This window comes from Mesoplodon bidens (assembly GCF_964165515.1).
Source record: "Mesoplodon bidens genome assembly, contig: HAP1_SCAFFOLD_218, whole genome shotgun sequence".
Taxonomy (NCBI): Eukaryota; Metazoa; Chordata; class Mammalia; order Artiodactyla; family Ziphiidae; genus Mesoplodon; species Mesoplodon bidens.
In genome coordinates this window covers 646310-670905 of record NW_027672495.1, presented here as the reverse complement: position 1 = coordinate 670905, position 24596 = coordinate 646310, and positions in this window count along the sequence as shown.

Sequence of the window (24596 nt, the reverse complement as noted above, 5' to 3'; positions counted from 1 at the left end):
CCTAGCCCGGAATGGAAACCCACCACCAGCCCTACACTTTATCCTACGTCGTTGCCTACTCCTGACCCGTATGCTGGCACTGACCCGTGCGTCAGCACGTAGCCCGACCCTCCCACGTTTCTGTACCCTCACCTGTGCCCTAAGCCTTGCCATTCCCTAACCCTAACCCTAGCCCGGAATAGAAACCCACCACCAGCCCTACACCCTACCTTAAGCCGTTGCCTACTCCTGGCCCGTACGCTGGCACTGACCCGTGCGTCAGCACGTAGGCTGACCCTCCCACGTTTCTGTACCCTCACCTGTGCCCTAAGCCTTGCCGTTCCCTAACCCTAACCCTAGCCCGGAATAGAAACCCACCACCAGCCCTACACCTTACCTTACGCCGTACCCTACTCCTGACCCGTACGCTGGCACTGACACGTGCGTCAGCACGTAGCCTGACCCTCCCACGTTTCCGTACCCTCACCTGTGCCCTAAGCCTTGCCGTTCCCTAACCCTAACCCTAGCCCGGAATAGAAACCCACCACCAGCCCTACACTTTTCCTTACGCCGTACCCTACTCCTGACCTGTACGCTGGCACTGAGCTGTGCGTCAGCACGTAGCCTGACCCTGCCACGTTTCCGTACCCTCACCTGTGCCCTAAGCCTTGCCGTTCCCTAACCCTAACCCTAGCCCGGAACGCAAATCCACCACCAGCCATACACTTTATCCTACTCCGTTGCCTACTCCTGGCCCGTACGCTGGCACTGACACGTGCGTCAGCACGTAGCCCGACCCTCCCACGTTTCCGTAACCTCACCTGTGCCCTAAGCCTTGCCGTTCCCTAACCCTAACACTAGCCCGGAACGGAAATCAACCACCAGCCCTACACTTTATCCTACGCCGTTGCATACTCCTGGCCCGTACACTGGCACTGACCCGTGCGTCAGCACGTAGCCCGACCCTCCCACGTTTCTGTACCCTCACCTGTGTCCTAAGCCTTGCCGTTCCCTAACCCTTTCCGTTCCCTAACCCTAACCCTAGCCCGGAATAGAAACCCACCACCAGCCCTACACCTTACCTTACGCCATACCCTACTCCTGACCCGTACGCTGGCACTGACCCGTGCGTCAGCACGTAGCCTGACCCTCCCACGTTTCCGTGCCCTCACCTGTGCCCTAAGCCTTGCGGTTCCCTAACCCTAACCCTAGCCCGGAATAGAAACCCACCACCAGCCCTACACGTTACCTTACGCCGTACCATATTCCTGACCTGTACGCTGGCACTGACCTGTGCGTCAGCACGTAGCTTGACCCTCCCACGTTTCCGTACCCTCACCTGTGCCCTAAGCCTTGCCGTTCCCTAACCCTAACCCTAGCCCCGAACGCAAATCCACCACCAGCCCTACACTTTATCCTACGCCGTTGCCTACTCCTGGCCCGTACGCTGGCACTGACCCGTGCGTCAGCACGTAGCCCGACCCTCCCACGTTTCCGTACCCTCACCTGTGCCCTAAGCCTTGCCGTTCCTTAACCCTAACCCTAGCCTGGAACGCAAATCCACCACTAGCCCTACACTTTATCCTACGCCGTTGCCTGCTCCTGGCCCGTACGCTGGCACTGACCCGTGCGTCAGCACGTAGCCCGACCCTCCCACGTTTCCGTAACCTCACTTGTGCCCTAAGCCTTGCCGTTCCCTAAACCTAACCCTAGCCTGGAACGGAAACCAACCACCAGCCCTACACCTTGCCTTACGCCGTTGCCTACTCCTGGCACGTATGCTGGCACTGACCCGTGCGTCAGCACGTAGCCTGAACCTCCCACGTTTCCGTACCCTCACCTGTGCCCTAAGCCTTGCCTTTCCCTAACGCTAACCCTAGCCCGGAATGAAAACCCACCACCAGCCCTACACCTTACCCTACGCCGTTGCCTAGTCCTGGCCTGTACTCTGGCACTGACCCGTGCATCAGCACGTAGCCTTACCCTCCCACGTTTCCGTACCCTGACCTGTGCCCTAAGCCTTGCCGTTCCCTAACACTAACCCTAGCCCAGAACGCAAATCCACCACCAGCCGTACACTTTATCCTACGCCGTTGCCTACTCCTGGCCCGTACGCTGGCACTGACCCGTGCGTCTGCACGTAGCCCGACCCTCCCACGTTTCCATACCCTCACCTGTGCCCTAAGCCTTGCCGATCCCTAACCCTAACCCTATCCCGGAACGGAAATCAACCACAAGCCCTACACCTTACCTTACGCCATTGCCCACTCCTGGCCCGAACGCTGGCACGGACCCGTGAATCAGCACGTAGCCCGACCCTCCCACGTTTCCGTACCCTCCCCTGTGCCCTAAGCCTTGCCGTTCCCTAACCCTAACCCTAGCCTGGAACGGAAACCAACCACCAGCCCTACACCTTACCCTACGCCGTTGCCTACTCCTGGCCTGTACTCTGGCACTGACCCGTTCATCAGCACGTAGCCTTACCCTCCCGCGTTTCCGTACCCTGACCTGTGCCCTAAGCCTTGCCGTTCCCTAACCCTAACCCTAGCCCGGAATGGAAACCCACCACCAGCCCTACACCTTACCTTACGCCGTACCCTATTCCTGGCCCGTACGCTGGCACTGAACCGTGCGTCATCACGTAGCCTGACCCTCCCACGTTTCCGTACCCTCACTTGTGCCCTAAGACTTGCCGTTCCCTAACCCTAACCCTAGCCCGGAATAGAAACCCACCACCAGCCCTACACCTTACCTTACGCCGTACCCTACTCCTGACCCGTACGCTGGCACTGACCCGTTCGTCTGCACGTAGCCTGACCCTCCCACGCTTCCGTACCCTCACCTGTGCCCTAAGCCTTGCCGTTCCCTAACCCTAACCCTAGCCCAGAACGCAAATCCACCACCAGCCCTACACATTATCCTACGCCGTTGCCTACTCCTGGCCAGTACGCTGGCACTGACCCGTGCATCAGCACGTAGCCCGACCCTCCCACGTTTCCGTACCCTCACCTGTGCCCTAAGCCTTGCCGTTCCCTAACCCTAACCCTAGCCTGGAACGGAAAACAACCACCAGCCCTACACCTTACCTTACGCCGTTGCCTACACCTGGCCCGTACGCTGGCACTGACCCGTGCGTCAGCACGTAGCCTGACCCTCCCACGTTTCCGTACCCTCACCTGTGCCCTAAGCCTTGCCGTTCCCTAACCCTAACCCTAGCCCGGAATGGAAACCCACCACCAGCCCTACACCTTACCCTACGCCGTTGCCTACTCCTGGCCTGTACTCTGGCACTGCCCCGTGCATCAGCACGTAGCCTTACACTCTGGCGTTTCCGTACCCTCTCCTGTGCCCTAAGCCTTGCCGTTCCCTAACCCTAACCCTAGCCCAGAACGCAAATCCACCACCAGCCTACACTTTATCCTACGCCGTTGCCTACTCCTGGCCCGTACGCTGGCACTGACCCGTGCGTCAGCACGTAGCACGAGCCTCCCACGTTTCCGTACCTTCACCTGTGCCCTAACCCTTGCCGTTCCCTAACCCTAACCCTAGCCTGGAACGGAAACCCACCACCAGCCTGACACCTTACATTACGCCGTACCCTATTCCTGGCCCGTACGCTGGCACTGAACCGTGCGTCAGCACGTAGCCTGACCCTCCCACGTTTCCGTACCCTCACCTGTGCCCTAAGCCATGCCGTTCCCTAACCCTAACCCTAGCCCGGAACGCAAATCCACCACCAGCCCTACACTTTATCCTACGCCGTTGCCTACTCCTGGCCCGTACGCTGGCACTGACCCATGCGTCAGCACGTAGCCCGACCCTCCCACGTTTCCGTACCCTCAGCTGTGCCCTAAGCATTGCGGTTCCCTAACCCTAACCCTAGCCCGGAATAGAAACCCACCACCAGCCCTACACCTTACCTTACGCCATAACCTACTCCTGACCCGTACGCTGGCACTGACCTGTGCGTCAGCACGTAGCCTGACCCTCTCACGTTTCCGTACCCTCACCTGTGCCCTAAGCCTTGCCGTTCCCTAACCCTAACCCTAGCCCCGAACGCAAATCCACCACCAGCCCTACACTTTATCCTACGCCGTTGCCTACTCCTGGCCCGTACGCTGGCACTGACCCATGCGTCAGCACGTAGCCCGACCCTCCCACGTTTCCGTACCCTCACCTGTGCCCTAAGCCTTGCCGTTCCTTAACCCTAACCCTAGCCTGGAACGCAAATCCACCACTAGCCCTACACTTTATCCTACGCCGTTGCCTGCTCCTGGCCCGTACGCTGGCACTGACCCGTGCGTCAGCACGTAGCCCGACCCTCCCACGTTTCCGTACCCTCACCTGTGCCCTAAGCCTTGCCGTTCCCTAAACCTAACCCTAGCCTGGAACGGAAACCAACCACCAGCCCTACACCTTACCTTACGCCGTTGCCTACTCCTGGCATGTATGCTGGCACTGACCCGTGCGTCCGCACGTAGCCTGAACCTCCCACGTTTCCGTACCCTCACCTGTGCCCTAAGCCTTGCCTTTCCCTAACGCTAACCCTAGCCCGGAATGAAAACCCACCACCAGCCCTACACCTTACCCTACGCCGTTGCCTACTCCTGGCCTGTACTCTGGCACTGACCCGTTCATCAGCACGTAGCCTTACCCTCCCGCGTTTCCGTACCCTGACCTGTGCCCTAAGCCTTGCCGTTCCCTAACCCTAACCCTAGCCCGGAATAGAAACCCACCACCAGCCCTACACCTTACCATACGCCGTTGCTTACTCCTGGCCCGTACGCTGGCACTGACCCGTGCGTCAGCACGTAGCCTGACCCTCCCACGTTTCCGTAACCTCACCTGTGCCCTAAGCCTTGCCGTTCCCTAACCCTAACACTAGCCCGGAACGGAAATCAACCACCAGCCCTACACTTTATCCTACGCCGTTGCATACTCCTGGCCCGTACGCTGGCACTGACCCGTGCGTCAGCACGCAGCCCGACCCTCCCACGTTTCTGTACCCTCACCTGTGCCCTAAGCCTTGCCGTTCCCTAACCCTAACCCTAGCCCGGAATAGAAACCCACCACCAGCCCTACACCTTACCTTACGCCATACCCTACTCCAGACCCGTACGCTGGCACTGACCCGTGCGTCAGCACGTAGCCTGACCCTCCCACGTTTCCGTGCCCTCACCTGTGCCCTAAGCCTTGCGGTTCCCTAACCCTAACCCTAGCCCGGAATAGAAACCCACCACCAGCCCTACACGTTACCTTACGCCGTACTATATTCCTGACCTGTACGCTGGCACTGACCTGTGCGTCAGCACGTAGCCTGACCCTCCCACGTTTCCGTACCCTCACCTGTGCCCTAAGCCTTGCCGTTCCCTAACCCTAACCCTAGCCCCGAACGCAAATCCACCACCAGCCCTACACTTTATCCTACGCCGTTGCCTACTCCTGGACCGTACGCTGGCACTGACCCGTGCGTCAGCACGTAGCCCGACCCTCCCACGTTTCCGTACCCTCACCTGTGCCCTAAGCCTTGCCGTTCCCTAACCCTAACCCTAGCCTGGAACGCAAATCCACCACTAGCCCTACACTTTATCCTACGCCGTTGCCTACTCCTGGCCCGTACGCTGGCACTGACCCGTGCGTCAGCACGTAGCCCGACCCTCCCACGTTTCCGTACCCTCAACTGTGCCCTAAGCCTTGCCGTTCCCTAACCCTAACCCTAGCCTGGAACGGAAACCAACCACCAGCCCTACACCTTACCTTACGCCGTTGCCTACTCCTGGCACGTATGCTGGCACTGACCCATGCGTCAGCACGTAGCCTGAACCTCCCACGTTTCCGTACCCTCACCTGTGCCCTAAGCCTTGCCTTTCCCTAACGCTAACCCTAGCCCGGAATGAAAACCCACCACCAGCCCTACACCTTACCCTACGCCGTTGCCTAGACCTGGCCTGTACTCTGGCACTGACCCGTGCATCAGCACGTAGCCTTACCATCCCGCGTTTCCGTACCCTGACCTGTGCCCTAAGCCTTGCCGTTCCCTAACCCTAACCCTAGCCCAGAACGCAAATCCACCACCAGCCGTACACTTTATCCTACGCCGTTGCCTACTCCTGGCCCGTACGCTGGCACTGACCCGTGCGTCTGCACGTAGCCCGACCCTCCCACGTTTCCATACCCTCACCTGTGCCCTAAGCCTTGCCGATCCCTAACCCTAACCCTATCCCGGAACGGAAATCAACCACAAGCCCTACACCTTACCTTACGCCGTTGCCCACTCCTGGCCCGTACGCTGGCACTGACCCGTGCGTCAGCACGTAGCCTGACCCTCCCACGTTTCCGTGCCCTCAGCTGTGCCCTAAGCCTTGCCGTTCCCTAACCCTAACCCTAGCCCGGAATGGAAACCCACCACCAGCCCTACACCTTACCTTACGCCGTACCCTATTCCTGGCCCGTACGCTGGCACTGAACCGTGCGTCAGCACGTAGCCTGACCCTCCCACGTTTCCGTACCCTCACTTGTGCCCTAAGACTTGCCGTTCCCTAACCCTAACCTTAGCCCGGAATAGAAACCCACCACCAGCCCTACACCTTACCTTACGCCGTACCCTACTCCTGACCCGTACGCTGGCACTGACCCGTTCGTCTGCACGTAGCCTGACCCTCCCACGCTTCCGTACCCTCACCTGTGCCCTAAGCCTTGCCGTTCCCTAACCCTAACCCTAGCCCGGAACGCAAATCCACCACCAGCCATACACTTTATCCTACGCCGTTGCCTACTCCTGGCCAGTACGCTGGCACTGACCCGTGCATCAGCACGTAGCCCGACCCTCCCACGTTTCCGTACCCTCACCTGTGCCCTAAGCCTTGCCGTTCCCTAACCCTAACCCTAGCCTGGAACGGAAAACAACCACCGGCCCTACACCTTACCTTACGCCGTTGCCTACACCTGGCCCGTACGCTGGCACTGACCCGTGCGTCAGCACGTAGCCTGACCCTCCCACGTTTCCGTACCCTCACCTGTGCCCTAAGCCTTGCCGTTCCCTAACCCTAACCCTAGCCCGGAATGGAAACCCACCACCAGCCCTACACCTTACCCTACGCCGTTGCCTACTCCTGGCCTGTACTCTGGCACTGCCCCGTGCATCAGCACGTAGCCTTACACTCTGGCGTTTCCGTACCCTCTCCTGTGCCCTAAGCCTTGCCGTTCCCTAACCCTAACCCTAGCCCAGAACGCAAATCCACCACCAGCCTACACTTTATCCTACGCCGTTGCCTACTCCTGGCCCGTACGCTGGCACTGACCCGTGCGTCAGCACGTAGCACGAGCCTCCCACGTTTCCGTACCTTCACCTGTGCCCTAAGCCTTGCCGTTCCCTAACCCTAAACCTAGCCCGGAACGGAAACCCACCACCAGCCTGACACCTTACATTACGCCGTACCCTATTCCTGGCCCGTACGCTGGCACTGACCCGTGCGTCAGCACGTAGCACGAGCCTCCCACGTTTCCGTACCCTCACCTGTGCCCTAAGCCATGCCGTTCCCTATTCCTAACCCTAGCCCGGAACGCAAATCCACCACCAGCCCTACACTTTATCCTACGCCGTTGCCTACTCCTGGCCCGTACGCTGGCACTGACCCGTGCGTCAGCACGTAGCCCGACCCTCCCACGTTTCCGTACCCTCACCTGTGCCCTAAGCCTTGCCGTTCCCTAACCCTAACCCTAGCCCGGAATAGAAACCCACCACCAGCCCTACACCTTACCTTACGCCATAACCTACTCCTGACCCGTACGCTGGCACTCACCCGTGCGTCAGCACGTAGACTGACCCTCCCACGTTTCCGTACCCTCACCTGTGCCCTATGCCTTGCCGTTCCCTAACCCTAACCCTAGCCCGGAATAGAAACCCACCACCAGCCCTACACCTTACCTTACGCCGTACCCTACTCCTGACCTGTACGCTGGCACTGACCTGTGCGTCAGCACGTAGCCTGACCCTCCCACGTTTCCGTACCCTCACCTGTGCCCTAAGCCTTGCCGTTCCCTAACCCTAACCCTAGCCCCGAACGCAAATCCACCACCAGCCCTACACTTTATCCTACGCCGTTGCCTACTCCTGGCCCGTACGCTGGCACTGACCCGTGCGTCAGCACGTAGCCCGACCCTCCCACGTTTCTGTACCCTCACCTGTGCCCTAAGCCTTGCCGTTCCCTAACCCTAACCCTAGCCCGGAATAGAAACCCACCACCAGCCCTACACCTTACCTTAAGCCATTGCCTACTCCTGGCCCGTACGCTGGCACTGACCCGTGCGTCAGCACGTAGCCCGACCCTCCCACGTTTCTGTACCCTCACCTGTGCCCTAAGCCTTGCCGTTCCCTAACCCTAACCCTAGCCCGGAATAGAAACCCACCACCAGCCCTACACCTTACCTTAAGCCGTTGCCTACTCCTGGCCCGTACGCTGGCACTGACCCGTGCGTCAGCACGTAGCCTGACCCTCCCACGTTTCCGTACCCTCACCAGTGCCCTAAGCGTTGCCGTTCCCTAACCCTAACCCTAGCCCGGAATGGAAACCCACCACCAGCCCTACACTTTATCCTACGCCGTTGCCTACTCCTGACCCGTATGCTGGCACTGACCCGTGCGTCAGCACGTAGCCCGACCCTCCCACGTTTCTGTACCCTCACCTGTGCCCTAAGCCTTGCCGTTCCCTAACCCTAACCCTAGCCCGGAATAGAAACCCACCACCAGCCCTACACCTTACCTTAAGCCGTTGCCTACTCCTGGCCCGTACGCTGGCACTGACCCGTGCGTCAGCACGTAGCCTGACCCTCCCACGTTTCCGTACCCTCACCTGTGCCCTAAGCCTTGCCGTTCCCTAACCCTAACCCTAGCCGGGAATAGAAAGCCACCACCAGCCCTACACCTTACCTTACGCCGTACCCTACTCCTGACCCGTACGCTGACACTGACACGTGCGTCAGCACGTAGCCTGACCCTCCCACGTTTCCGTACCCTCACCTGTGCCCTAAGCCTTGCCGTTCCCTAACCCTAACCCTAGCCCGGAATAGAAACCCACCACCAGCCCTACACTTTTCCTTACGCCGTACCCTACTCCTGACCTGTACGCTGGCACTGACCTGTGCGTCAGCACGTAGCCTGACCCTCCCAAGTTTCCGTACCCTCACCTGTGCCCTAAGCCTTGTCATTCCCTAACCCTAACCCTAGCCCGGAACGCAAATCCACCACCAGCCATACACTTTATCCTACGCCGTTGCCTACTCCTGGCCCGTACGCTGGCACTGACACATGCGTCAGCACGTAGCCCGACCCTCCCACGTTTCCGTACCCTCACCTGTGCCCTAAGCCTTGCCGTTCCCTAACCCTAACCCTAGCCTGGAACGGAAACCAACCACGAGCCCTACACCTTACCTTACGCCGTTGCTTACTCCTGGCCCGTACGCTGGCACTGACCCGAGCGTCAGCACGTAGCCTGACCCTCCCACGTTTCCGTAACCTCACCTGTGCCCTAAGCCTTGCTGTTCCCTAACCCTAACACTAGCCCGGAACGGAAATCAACCACCAGCCCTACACTTTATCCTACGCCGTTGCCTACTCCTGGCCCGTACGCTGGCACTGACCCGTGCGTCAGCACGTAGCCCGACCCTCCCACGTTTCTGTACCCTCACCTGTGCCCTAAGCCTTGCCGTTCCCTAACCCTAACCCTAGCCCGGAATAGAAACCCACCACCAGCCCTACACCTTACCTTACGCCATACCCTACTCCTGACCCGTACGCTGGCACTGACCCGTGCGTCAGCACGTAGCCTGACCCTCCCACGTTTCTGTGCCCTCACCTGTGCCCTAAGCCTTGCCGTTCGCTAACCCTAACCCTAGCCCGGAATAGAAACCCACCACCAGCCCTACACGGTACCTTACGCCGTACCATACTCCTGACCTGTACGCTGGCACTAACCTGTGCGTCAGCACGTAGCCTGACCCTCCCACGTTTCCGTACCCTCACCTGTGCCCTAAGCCTTGCCGTTCCCTAACCCTAACCCTAGCCCCGAATGCAAATCCACCACCAGCCCTACACTTTATCCTACGCCGTTGCCTACTCCTGGCCCGTACGCTGGCACTGACCCGTGCGTCAGCACGTAGCCCGACCCTCCCACGTTTCTGTACCCTCACCTGTGCCCTAAGCCTTGCCGTTCCCTAACCCTAACCCTAGCCCGGAATAGAAACCCACCACCAGCCCTACACCTTACCTTAAGCCGTTGCCTACTCCTGGCCCGTACGCTGGCACTGACCCGTGCGTCAGCACGTAGCCCGAACCTCCCACGTTTCTGTACCCTCACCTGTGCCCTAAGCCTTGCCGTTCCCTAACCCTAACCCTAGCCCGGAATAGAAACCCACCACAAGCCCTACACCTTACCTTAAGCCGTTGCCTACTCCTGGCCCGTACGCTGGCACTGACCCGTGCGTCAGCACGTAGCCTGACCCTCCCACGTTTCCGTACCCTCACCTGTGCCCTAAGCATTGCCGTTCCCTAACCCTAACACTATCCCGGAACGGAAATCAACCACCAGCCCTACACATTATCCTACGCCGTTGCCTACTCCTGGCCCGTACGCTGGCACTGACCCGTGCGTCAGCACGTAGCCCGACCCTCCCACGTTTCTGTACCCTCACCTGTGCCCTAAGCCTTGCCGTTCCCTAACCCTAACCCTAGCCCGGAATAGAAACCCACCACCAGCCCTACACCTTACCTTACGCCATACCCTACTCCTGACCCGTATGCTGGCACTGACCCGTGCGTCAGCACGTAGCCTGACCCTCCCACGTTTCCGTGCCCTCACCTGTGCCCTAAGCCTTGCCGTTCGCTAACCCTAACCCTAGCCCGGAATAGAAACCCACCACCAGCCCTACACGGTACCTTACGCCGTACCATACTCCTGACCTGTACGCTGGCACTAACCTGTGCGTCAGCACGTAGCCTGACCCTCCCACGTTTCCGTACCCTCACCTGTGCCCTAAGCCTTGCCGTTCCCTAACCCTAACCCTAGCCCCGAATGCAAATCCACCACCAGCCCTACACTTTATCCTACGCCGTTGCCTACTCCTGGCCCGTACGCTGGCACTGACCCGTGCGTCAGCACGTAGCCAGACCCTCCTACGTTTCTGTACCCTCACCTGTGCCCTAAGCCTTGCCGTTCCCTAACCCTAACCCTAGCCCGGAATAGAAACCCACCACCAGCCCTACACCTTACCTTAAGCCGTTGCCTATTCCTGGCCCGTACGCTGGCACTGACCCGTGCGTCAGCACGTAGCCTGACCCTCCCACGTTTCCGTACCCTCACCTGTGCCCTAAGCATTGCCGTTCCCTAACCCTAACCCTAGCCCGGAATGGAAACCCACCACTAGCCCTACACTTTATCCTACGCCGTTGCCTACTCCTGGCCCGTATGCTGGCACTAACCCGTGCGTCAGCACGGGGCCCGACCCTCCCACGTTTCCGTACCCTCTCCGTTGCCCTAAGCCTTGCCATTCCCTAACCCTAACCCTAGCCTGGAACGGAAATCAACCACAAGCCCTACACCTTACCTTACGCCGTACCCTACTCCTGGCCCGTACGTTGGCACTGACCAGTGCGTCAGCACGTAGCCTGACCCTCCTACGTTTCCGTACCCTCAGCTGTGCCCTAAGCCTTGCCGTTCCCTAACCCTAACCCTAGCACGGAATGGAAACCCCCCACCAGCCCTACACCTTACCTTACGCCGTACCCTATTCCTGGCCCGTACGCTGGCACTGAACCGTGCGTCAGCACGTAGCCTGACCCTCCCACGTTTCCGTACCCTCACTTGTGCCCTAAGCCTTGCCGTTCCCTAACCCTAACCCTAGCCCAGAATAGAAACCCACCACCAGCCCTACACTTTATCCTACGCCGTTGCCTACTCCTGGCCTGTACTCTGGCACTGCCCCGTGCATCAGCACGGAGCCTTACACTCTGGCGTTTCCGTACCCTCTCCTGTGCCGTAAGCCTTGCCGTTCCCTAACCCTAACCCTAGCCCAGAACGCAAATCCACCACCAGCCATACACTTTATCCTACGCCATTGCCTACTCCTGGCCAGTACGCTGGCACTGACCCGTGCATCAGCACGTAGCCCGACCCTCCCACGTTTCCGTACCCTCACCTGTGCCCTAAGCCTTGCCGTTCCCTAACCCTAACCCTAGCCTGGAACGGAAAACAACCACCAGCCCTACACCTTACCTTACGCCGTTGCCTACACCTGGCCCGTACGCTGGCACTGACCCGTGCGTCAGCACGTAGCCTGACCCTCCCACGTTTCCGTACCCTCACCTGTGCCCTAAGCCTTGCCATTCCCTAACCCTAACCCTAGCCCGGAATGGAAACCCACCACCAGCCCTACACCTTACCCTACGCCGTTGCCTACTCCTGGCCTGTACTCTGGCACTGCCCCGTGCGTCAGCACGTAGCCTTACACTCTGGCGTTTCCGTACCCTCTCCTGTGCCCTAAGCCTTGCCGTTCCCTAACCCTAACCCTAGCCCAGAACGCAAATCCACCACCAGCCTACACTTTATCCTACGCCGTTGCCTACTCCTGGCCCGTACGCTGGCACTGACCCGTGCGTCAGCACGTAGCACGAGCCTCCCACGTTTCCGTACCTTCACCTGTGCCCTAAGCCTTGCCGTTCCCTAACCCTAAACCTAGCCCGGAACGGAAACCCACCACCAGCCTGACACCTTACATTACGCCGTACCCTATTCCTGGCCCGTACGCTGGCACTGACCCGTGCGTCAGCACGTAGCACGAGCCTCCCACGTTTCCGTACCCTCACCTGTGCCCTAAGCCATGCCGTTCCCTATTCCTAACCCTAGCCCGGAACGCAAATCCACCACCAGCCCTACACTTTATCCTACGCCGTTGCCTACTCCTGGCCCGTACGCTGGCACTGACCCGTGCGTCAGCACGTAGCCCGACCCTCCCACGTTTCCGTACCCTCACCTGTGCCCTAAGCCTTGCCGTTCCCTAACCCTAACCCTAGCCCGGAATAGAAACCCACCACCAGCCCTACACCTTACCTTACGCCATAACCTACTCCTGACCCGTACGCTGGCACTCACCCGTGCGTCAGCACGTAGACTGACCCTCCCACGTTTCCGTACCCTCACCTGTGCCCTATGCCTTGCCGTTCCCTAACCCTAACCCTAGCCCGGAATAGAAACCCACCACCAGCCCTACACCTTACCTTACGCCGTACCCTACTCCTGACCTGTACGCTGGCACTGACCTGTGCGTCAGCACGTAGCCTGACCCTCCCACGTTTCCGTACCCTCACCTGTGCCCTAAGCCTTGCCGTTCCCTAACCCTAACCCTAGCCCCGAACGCAAATCCACCACCAGCCCTACACTTTATCCTACGCCGTTGCCTACTCCTGGCCCGTACGCTGGCACTGACCCGTGCGTCAGCACGTAGCCCGACCCTCCCACGTTTCTGTACCCTCACCTGTGCCCTAAGCCTTGCCGTTCCCTAACCCTAACCCTAGCCCGGAATAGAAACCCACCACCAGCCCTACACCTTACCTTAAGCCATTGCCTACTCCTGGCCCGTACGCTGGCACTGACCCGTGCGTCAGCACGTAGCCCGACCCTCCCACGTTTCTGTACCCTCACCTGTGCCCTAAGCCTTGCCGTTCCCTAACCCTAACCCTAGCCCGGAATAGAAACCCACCACCAGCCCTACACCTTACCTTAAGCCGTTGCCTACTCCTGGCCCGTACGCTGGCACTGACCCGTGCGTCAGCACGTAGCCTGACCCTCCCACGTTTCCGTACCCTCACCAGTGCCCTAAGCGTTGCCGTTCCCTAACCCTAACCCTAGCCCGGAATGGAAACCCACCACCAGCCCTACACTTTATCCTACGCCGTTGCCTACTCCTCACACGTATGCTGGCACTGACCCGTGCGTCAGCACGTAGCCCGACCCTCCCACGTTTCTGTACCCTCACCTGTGCCCTAAGCCTTGCCGTTCCCTAACCCTAACCCTAGCCCGGAATAGAAACCCACCACCAGCCCTACACCTTACCTTAAGCCGTTGCCTACTCCTGGCCCGTACGCTGGCACTGACCCGTGCGTCAGCACGTAGCCTGACCCTCCCACGTTTCCGTACCCTCACCTGTGCCCTAAGCCTTGCCGTTCCCTAACCCTAACCCTAGCCGGGAATAGAAAGCCACCACCAGCCCTACACCTTACCTTACGCCGTACCCTACTCCTGACCCGTACGCTGGCACTGACACGTGCGTCAGCACGTAGCCTGACCCTCCCACGTTTCCGTACCCTCACCTGTGCCCTAAGCCTTGCCGTTCCCTAACCCTAACCCTAGCCCGGAATAGAAACCCACCACCAGCCCTACACTTTTCCTTACGCCGTACCCTACTCCTGACCTGTACGCTGGCACTGACCTGTGCGTCAGCACGTAGCCTGACCCTCCCAAGTTTCCGTACCCTCACCTGTGCCCTAAGCCTTGTCATTCCCTAACCCTAACCCTAGCCCGGAACGCAAATCCACCACCAGCCATACACTTTATCCTACGCCGTTGCCTACTCCTGGCCCGTACGCTGGCACTGACACATGCGTCAGCACGTAGCCCGACCCTCCCACGTTTCCGTACCCTCACCTGTGCCCTAAGCCTTGCCGTTCCCTAAACCTAACCCTCGCCTGGAACGGAAACCAACCACGAGCCCTACACCTTACCTTACGCCGTTGCTTACTCCTGGCCCGTACGCTGGCACTGACCCGAGCGTCAGCACGTAGCCTGACCCTCCCACGTTTCCGTAACCTCACCTGTGCCCTAAGCCTTGCCGTTCCCTAACCCTAACACTAGCCCGAAACGGAAATCAACCACCAGCCCTACACTTTATCCTACGCCGTTGCCTACTCCTGGCCCGTACGCTGGCACTGACGCGTGCGTCAGCACGTAGCCCGACCCTCCCACGTTTCTGTACCCTCACCTGTGCCCTAAGCCTTGCCGTTCCCTAACCCTAACCCTAGCCCGGAATAGAAACCCACCACCAGCCCTACACCTTACCTTACGCCATACCCTACTCCTGACCCGTACGCTGGCACTGACCCGTGCGTCAGCATGTAGCCTGACCCTCCCACGTTTCTGTGCCCTCACCTGTGCCCTAAGCCTTGCCGTTCGCTAACCCTAACCCTAGCCCGGAATAGAAACCCACCACCAGCCCTACACGGTACCTTACGCCGTACCATACTCCTGACCTGTACGCTGGCACTAACCTGTGCGTCAGCACGTAGCCTGACCCTCCCACGTTTCCGTACCCTCACCTGTGCCCTAAGCCTTGCCGTTCCCTAACCCTAACCCTAGCCCCGAATGCAAATCCACCACCAGCCCTACACTTTATCCTACGCCGTTGCCTACTCCTGGCCCGTACGCTGGCACTGACCCGTGCGTCAGCACGTAGCCAGACCCTCCTACGTTTCTGTACCCTCACCTGTGCCCTAAGCCTTGCCGTTCCCTAACCCTAACCCTAGCCCGGAATAGAAACCCACCACCAGCCCTACACCTTACCTTAAGCCGTTGCCTATTCCTGGCCCGTACGCTGGCACTGACCCGTGCGTCAGCACGTAGCCTGACCCTCCCACGTTTCCGTACCCTCACCTGTGCCCTAAGCATTGCCGTTCCCTAACCCTAACCCTAGCCCGGAATGGAAACCCACCACTAGCCCTACACTTTATCCTACGCCGTTGCCTACTCCTGGCCCGTATGCTGGCACTAACCCGTGCGTCAGCACGGGGCCCGACCCTCCCACGTTTCCGTACCCTCTCCGTTGCCCTAAGCCTTGCCATTCCCTAACCCTAACCCTAGCCTGGAACGGAAATCAACCACAAGCCCTACACCTTACCTTACGCCGTACCCTACTCCTGGCCCGTACGTTGGCACTGACCAGTGCGTCAGCACGTAGCCTGACCCTCCTACGTTTCCGTACCCTCAGCTGTGCCCTAAGCCTTGCCGTTCCCTAACCCTAACCCTAGCCCGGAATGGAAACCCCCCACCAGCCCTACACCTTACCTTACGCCGTACCCTATTCCTGGCCCGTACGCTGGCACTGAACCGTGCGTCAGCACGTAGCCTGACCCTCCCACGTTTCCGTACCCTCACTTGTGCCCTAAGCCTTGCCGTTCCCTAACCCTAACCCTAGCCCAGAATAGAAACCCACCACCAGCCCTACACTTTATCCTACGCCATTGCCTACTCCTGGCCTGTACTCTGGCACTGCCCCGTGCATCAGCACGGAGCCTTACACTCTGGCGTTTCCGTACCCTCTCCTGTGCCGTAAGCCTTGCCGTTCCCTAACCCTAACCCTAGCCCAGAACGCAAATCCACCACCAGCCATACACTTTATCCTACGCCATTGCCTACTCCTGGCCAGTACGCTGGCACTGACCCGTGCATCAGCACGTAGCCCGACCCTCCCACGTTTCCGTACCCTCACCTGTGCCCTAAGCCTTGCCGTTCCCTAACCCTAACCCTAGCCTGGAACGGAAAACAACCACCAGCCCTACACCTTACCTTACGCCGTTGCCTAAACCTGGCCCGTACGCTGGCACTGACCCGTGCGTCAGCACGTAGCCTGACCCTCCCACGTTTCCGTACCCTCACCTGTGCCCTAAGCCTTGCCATTCCCTAACCCTAACCCTAGCCCGGAATGGAAACCCACCACCAGCCCTACACCTTACCCTATGCCGTTGCCTACTCCTGGCCTGTACTCTGGCACTGCCCCGTGCGTCAGCACGTAGCCTTACACTCTGGCGTTTCCGTACCCTCTCCTGTGCCCTAAGCCTTGCCGTTCCCTAACCCTAACCCTAGCCCAGAACGCAAATCCACCACCAGCCTACACTTTATCCTACGCCGTTGCCTACTCCTGGCCCGTACGCTGGCACTGACCCGTGCGTCAGCACGTAGCACGAGCCTCCCACGTTTCCGTACCTTCACCTGTGCCCTAAGCCTTGCCGTTCCCTAACCCTAAACCTAGCCCGGAACGGAAACCCACCACCAGCCTGACACCTTACATTACGCCGTACCCTATTCCTGGCCCGTACGCTGGCACTGACCCGTGCGTCAGCACGTAGCACGAGCCTCCCACGTTTCCGTACCCTCACCTGTGCCCTAAGCCATGCCGTTCCCTATTCCTAACCCTAGCCCGGAACGCAAATCCACCACCAGCCCTACACTTTATCCTACGCCGTTGCCTACTCCTGGCCCGTACGCTGGCACTGACCCGTGCGTCAGCACGTAGCCCGACCCTCCCACGTTTCCGTACCCTCACCTGTGCCCTAAGCCTTGCCGTTCCCTAACCCTAACCCTAGCCCGGAATAGAAACCCACCACCAGCCCTACACCTTACCTTACGCCATAACCTACTCCTGACCCGTACGCTGGCACTCACCCGTGCGTCAGCACGTAGACTGACCCTCCCACGTTTCCGTACCCTCACCTGTGCCCTATGCCTTGCCGTTCCCTAACCCTAACCCTAGCCCGGAATAGAAACCCACCACCAGCCCTACACCTTACCTTACGCCGTAGCCTACTCCTGACCTGTACGCTGGCACTGACCTGTGCGTCAGCACGTAGCCTGACCCTCCCACGTTTCCGTACCCTCACCTGTGCCCTAAGCCTTGCCGTTCCCTAACCCTAACCCTAGCCCCGAACGCAAATCCACCACCAGCCCTACACTTTATCCTACGCCGTTGCCTACTCCTGGCCCGTACGCTGGCACTGACCCGTGCGTCAGCACGTAGCCCGACCCTCCCACGTTTCTGTACCCTCACCTGTGCCCTAAGCCTTGCCGTTCCCTAACCCTAACCCTAGCCCGGAATAGAAACCCACCACCAGCCCTACACCTTACCTTAAGCCATTGCCTACTCCTGGCCCGTACGCTGGCACTGACCCGTGCGTCAGCACGTAGCCCGACCCTCCCACGTTTCTGTACCCTCACCTGTGCCCTAAGCCTTGCCGTTCCCTAACCCTAACCCTAGCCCGGAATAGAAACCCACCACCAGCCCTACACCTTACCTTAAGCCGTTGCCTACTCCTGGCCCGTACGCTGGCACTGACCCGTGCGTCAGCACGTAGCCTGACCCTCCCACGTTTCCGTACCCTCACCAGTGCCCTAAGCGTTGCCGTTCCCTAACCCTAACCCTAGCCCGGAATGGAAACCCACCACCAGCCCTACACTTTATCCTACGCCGTTGCCTACTCCTGACCCGTATGCTGGCACTGACCCGTGCGTCAGCACGTAGCCCGACCCTCCCACGTTTCTGTACCCTCACCTGTGCCCTAAGCCTTGCCGTTCCCTAACCCTAACCCTAGCCCGGAATAGAAACCCACCACCAGCCCTACACCTTACCTTAAGCCGTTGCCTACTCCTGGCCCGTACGCTGGCACTGACCCGTGCGTCAGCACGTAGCCTGACCCTCCCACGTTTCCGTACCCTCACCTGTGCCCTAAGCCTTGCCGTTCCCTAACCCTAACCCTAGCCGGGAATAGAAAGCCACCACCAGCCCTACACCTTACCTTACGCCGTACCCTACTCCTGACCCGTACGCTGGCACTGACACGTGCGTCAGCACGTAGCCTGACCCTCCCACGTTTCCGTACCCTCACCTGTGCCCTAAGCCTTGCCGTTCCCTAACCCTAACCCTAGCCCGGAATAGAAACCCACCACCAGCCCTACACTTTTCCTTACGCCATACCCTACTCCTGACCTGTACGCTGGCACTGACCTGTGCGTCAGCACGTAGCCTGACCCTCCCAAGTTTCCGTACCCTCACCTGTGCCCTAAGCCTTGTCATTCCCTAACCCTAACCCTAGCCCGGAACGCAAATCCACCACCAGCCATACACTTTATCCTACGCCGTTGCCTACTCCTGGCCCGTACGCTGGCACTGACACATGCGTCAGCACGTAGCCCGACCCTCCCACGTTTCCGTACCCTCACCTGTGCCCTAAGCCTTGCCGTTCCCTAACCCTAACCCTCGCCTGGAACGGAAACCAACCACGAGCCCTACACCTTACCTTACGCCGTTGCTTACTCCTGGCCCGTACGCTGGCACTGACCCGAGCGTCAGCACGTAGCCTGACCCTCCCACGTTTCCGTAACCTCACCTGTGCCCTAAGCCTTGCCGTTCCCTAACCCTAACACTAGCCCGAAACGGAAATCAACCACCAGCCCTACACTTTATCCTACGCCGTTGCCTACTCCTGGCCCGTACGCTGGCACTGACGCGTGCGTCAGCACGTAGCCCGACCCTCCCACGTTTCTGTACCCTCACCTGTGCCCTAAGCCTTGCCGTTCCCTAACCCTAACCCTAGCCCGGAATAGAAACCCACCACCAGCCCTACACCTTACCTTAAGCCGTTGCCTACTCCTGACCCGTACGCTGGCACTGACCCGTGCGTCAGCATGTAGCCTGACCCTCCCACGTTTCTGTGCCCTCACCTGTGCCCTAAGCCTTGCCGTTCGCTAACCCTAACCCTAGCCCGGAATAGAAACCCACCACCAGCCCTACACGGTACCTTACGCCGTACCATACTCCTGACCTGTACGCTGGCACTAACCTGTGCGTCAGCACGTAGCCTGACCCTCCCACGTTTCCGTACCCTCACCTGTGCCCTAAGCCTTGCCGTTCCCTAACCCTAACCCTAGCCCCGAATGCAAATCCACCACCAGCCCTACACTTTATCCTACGCCGTTGCCTACTCCTGGCCCGTACGCTGGCACTGACCCGTGCGTCAGCACGTATCCCGACCCTCCCACGTTTCTGTACCCTCACCTGTGCCCTAAGCCTTGCCGTTCCCTAACCCTAACCCTAGCCCGGAATAGAAACCAACCACCAGCCCTACACCTTACCTTAAGCCGTTGCCTACTCCTGGCCCGTACGCTGGCACTGACCCGTGCGTCAGCACGTAGCCCGAACCTCCCACGTTTCTGTACCCTCACCTGTGCCCTAAGCCTTGCCGTTCCCTAACCCTAACCCTAGCCCGGAATAGAAACCCACCACCAGCCCTACACCTTACCTTAAGCCGTTGCCTACTCCTGGCCCGTACGCTGGCACTGACCCGTGCGTCAGCACGTAGCCTGACCCTCCCACGTTTCCGTACCCTCACCTGTGCCCTAAGCATTGCCGTTCCCTAAACCTAACACTAGCCCGGAACGGAAATCAACCACCAGCCCTACACATTATCCTACGCCGTTGCCTACTCCTGGCCCGTACGCTGGCACTGACCCGTGCGTCAGCACGTAGCCCGACCCTCCCACGTTTCTGTACCCTCACCTGTGCCCTAAGCCTTGCCGTTCCCTAACCCTAACCCTAGCCCGGAATAGAAACCCACCACCAGCCCTACAACTTACCTTACGCCATACCCTACTCCTGACCCGTACGCTGGCACTGACCCGTGCGTCAGCACGTAGCCTGACCCTCCCACGTTTCCGTGCCCTCACCTGTGCCCTAAGCCTTGCCGTTCGCTAACCCTAACCCTAGCCCGGAATGGAAACCCACCACCAGCCCTACACCTTACCCTACGCCGTTGCCTACTCCTGGCCTGTACTCTGGCACTGCCCCGTGCGTCAGCACGTAGCCTTACACTCTGGCGTTTCCGTACCCTCTCCTGTGCCCTAAGCCTTGCCGTTCCCTAACCCTAACCCTAGCCCAGAACGCAAATCCACCACCAGCCTACACTTTATCCTACGCCGTTGCCTACTCCTGGCCCGTACGCTGGCACTGACCCGTGCGTCAGCACGTAGCACGAGCCTCCCACGTTTCCGTACCTTCACCTGTGCCCTAAGCCTTGCCGTTCCCTAACCCTAAACCTAGCCCGGAACGGAAACCCACCACCAGCCTGACACCTTACATTACGCCGTACCCTATTCCTGGCCCGTACGCTGGCACTGACCCGTGCGTCAGCACGTAGCACGAGCCTCCCACGTTTCCGTACCCTCACCTGTGCCCTAAGCCATGCCGTTCCCTATTCCTAACCCTAGCCCGGAACGCAAATCCACCACCAGCCCTACACTTTATCCTACGCCGTTGCCTACTCCTGGCCCGTACGCTGGCACTGACCCGTGCGTCAGCACGTAGCCCGACCCTCCCACGTTTCCGTACCCTCACCTGTGCCCTAAGCCTTGCCGTTCCCTAACCCTAACCCTAGCCCGGAATAGAAACCCACCACCAGCCCTACACCTTACCTTACGCCATAACCTACTCCTGACCCGTACGCTGGCACTCACCCGTGCGTCAGCACGTAGACTGACCCTCCCACGTTTCCGTACCCTCACCTGTGCCCTATGCCTTGCCGTTCCCTAACCCTAACCCTAGCCCGGAATAGAAACCCACCACCAGCCCTACACCTTACCTTACGCCGTACCCTACTCCTGACCTGTACGCTGGCACTGACCTGTGCGTCAGCACGTAGCCTGACCCTCCCACGTTTCCGTACCCTCACCTGTGCCCTAAGCCTTGCCGTTCCCTAACCCTAACCCTAGCCCCGAACGCAAATCCACCACCAGCCCTACACTTTATCCTACGCCGTTGCCTACTCCTGGCCCGTACGCTGGCACTGACCCGTGCGTCAGCACGTAGCCCGACCCTCCCACGTTTCTGTACCCTCACCTGTGCCCTAAGCCTTGCCGTTCCCTAACCCTAACCCTAGCCCGGAATAGAAACCCACCACCAGCCCTACACCTTACCTTAAGCCATTGCCTACTCCTGGCCCGTACGCTGGCACTGACCCGTGCGTCAGCACGTAGCCCGACCCTCCCACGTTTCTGTACCCTCACCTGTGCCCTAAGCCTTGCCGTTCCCTAACCCTAACCCTAGCCCGGAATAGAAACCCACCACCAGCCCTACACCTTACCTTAAGCCGTTGCCTACTCCTGGCCCGTACGCTGGCACTGACCCGTGCGTCAGCACGTAGCCTGACCCTCCCACGTTTCCGTACCCTCACCAGTGCCCTAAGCGTTGCCGTTCCCTAAACCTAACCCTAGCCCGGAATGGAAACCCACCACCAGCCCTACACTTTATCCTACGCCGTTGCCTACTCCTGACCCGTATGCTGGCACTGACCCGTGCGTCAGCACGTAGCCCGACCCTCCCACGTTTCTGTACCCTCACCTGTGCCCTAAGCCTTGCCGTTCCCTAACCCTAACCCTAGCCCGGAATAGAAACCCACCACCAGCCCTACACCTTACCTTAAGCCGTTGCCTACTCCTGGCCCGTACGCTGGCACTGACCCGTGCGTCAGCACGTAGCCTGACCCTCCCACGTTTCCGTACCCTCACCTGTGCCCTAAGCCTTGCCGTTCCCTAACCCTAACCCTAGCCGGGAATAGAAAGCCACCACCAGCCCTACACCTTACCTTACGCCGTACCCTACTCCTGACCCGTACGCTGGCACTGACACGTGCGTCAGCACGTAGCCTGACCCTCCCACGTTTCCGTACCCTCACCTGTGCCCTAAGCCTTGCCGTTCCCTAACCCTAACCCTAGCCCGGAATAGAAACCCACCACCAGCCCTACACTTTTCCTTACGCCGTACCCTACTCCTGACCTGTATGCTGGCACTGACCTCTGCGTCAGCACGTAGCCTGACCCTCCCAAGTTTCCGTACCCTCACCTGTGCCCTAAGCCTTGTCATTCCCTAACCCTAACCCTAGCCCGGAACGCAAATCCACCACCAGCCATACACTTTATCCTACGCCGTTGCCTACTCCTGGCCCGTACGCTGGCACTGACACATGCGTCAGCACGTAGCCCGACCCTCCCACGTTTCCGTACCCTCACCTGTGCCCTAAGCCTTGCCGTTCCCTAACCCTAACCCTAGCCTGGAACGGAAACCAACCACGAGCCCTACACCTTACCTTACGCCGTTGCTTACTCCTGGCCCGTATGCTGGCACTGACCCGAGCGTCAGCACGTAGCCTGACCCTCCCACGTTTCCGTAACCTCACCTGTGCCCTAAGCCTTGCCGTTCCCTAACCCTAACACTAGCCCGAAACGGAAATCAACCACCAGCCCTACACTTTATCCTACGCCGTTGCCTACTCCTGGCCCGTACGCTGGCACTGACCCGTGCGTCAGCACGTAGCCCGACCCTCCCACGTTTCTGTACCCTCACCTGTGCCCTAAGCCTTGCCGTTCCCTAACCCTAACCCTAGCCCGGAATAGAAACCCACCACCAGCCCTACACCTTACCTTACGCCATACCCTACTCCTGACCCGTACGCTGGCACTGACCCGTGCGTCAGCATGTAGCCTGACCCTCCCACGTTTCTGTGCCCTCACCTGTGCCCTAAGCCTTGCCGTTCGCTAACCCTAACCCTAGCCCGGAATAGAAACCCACCACCAGCCCTACACGGTACCTTACGCCGTACCATACTCCTGACCTGTACGCTGGCACTAACCTGTGCGTCAGCACGTAGCCTGACCCTCCCACGTTTCCGTACCCTCACCTGTGCCCTAAGCCTTGCCGTTCCCTAACCCTAACCCTAGCCCCGAATGCAAATCCACCACCAGCCCTACACTTTATCCTACGCCGTTGCCTACTCCTGGCCCGTACGCTGGCACTGACCCGTGCGTCAGCACGTAGCCCGACCCTCCCACGTTTCTGTACCCTCACCTGTGCCCTAAGCCTTGCCGTTCCCTAACCCTAACCCTAGCCCGGAATAGAAACCCACCACCAGCCCTACACCTTACCTTAAGCCGTTGCCTACTCCTGGCCCGTACGCTGGCACTGACCCGTGCGTCAGCACGTAGCCCGAACCTCCCACGTTTCTGTACCCTCACCTGTGCCCTAAGCCTTGCCGTTCCCTAACCCTAACCCTAGCCCGGAATAGAAACCCACCACCAGCCCTACACCTTACCTTAAGCCGTTGCCTACTCCTGGCCCGTACGCTGGCACTGACCCGTGCGTCAGCACGTAGCCTGACCCTCCCACGTTTCCGTACCCTCACCTGTGCCCTAAGCATTGCCGTTCCCTAACCCTAACACTAGCCCGGAACGGAAATCAACCACCAGCCCTACACATTATCCTACGCCGTTGCCTACTCCTGGCCCGTACGCTGGCACTGACCCGTGCGTCAGCACGTAGCCTGACCCTCCCACGTTTCCGTGCCCTCACCTGTGCCCTAAGCCTTGCCGTTCGCTAACCCTAACCCTAGCCCGGAATAGAAACCCACCACCAGCCCTACACGGTACCTTACGCCGTACCATACTCCTGACCTGTACGCTGGCACTAACCTGTGCGTCAGCACGTAGCCTGACCCTCCCACGTTTCCGTACCCTCACCTGTGCCCTAAGCCTTGCCGTTCCCTAACCCTAACCCTAGCCCCGAATGCAAATCCACCACCAGCCCTACACTTTATCCTACGCCGTTGCCTACTCCTGGCCCGTACGCTGGCACTGACCGGTGCGTCAGCACGTAGCCAGACCCTCCTACGTTTCTGTACCCTCACCTGTGCCCTAAGCCTTGCCGTTCCCTAACCCTAACCCTAGCCCGGAATAGAAACCCACCACCAGCCCTAC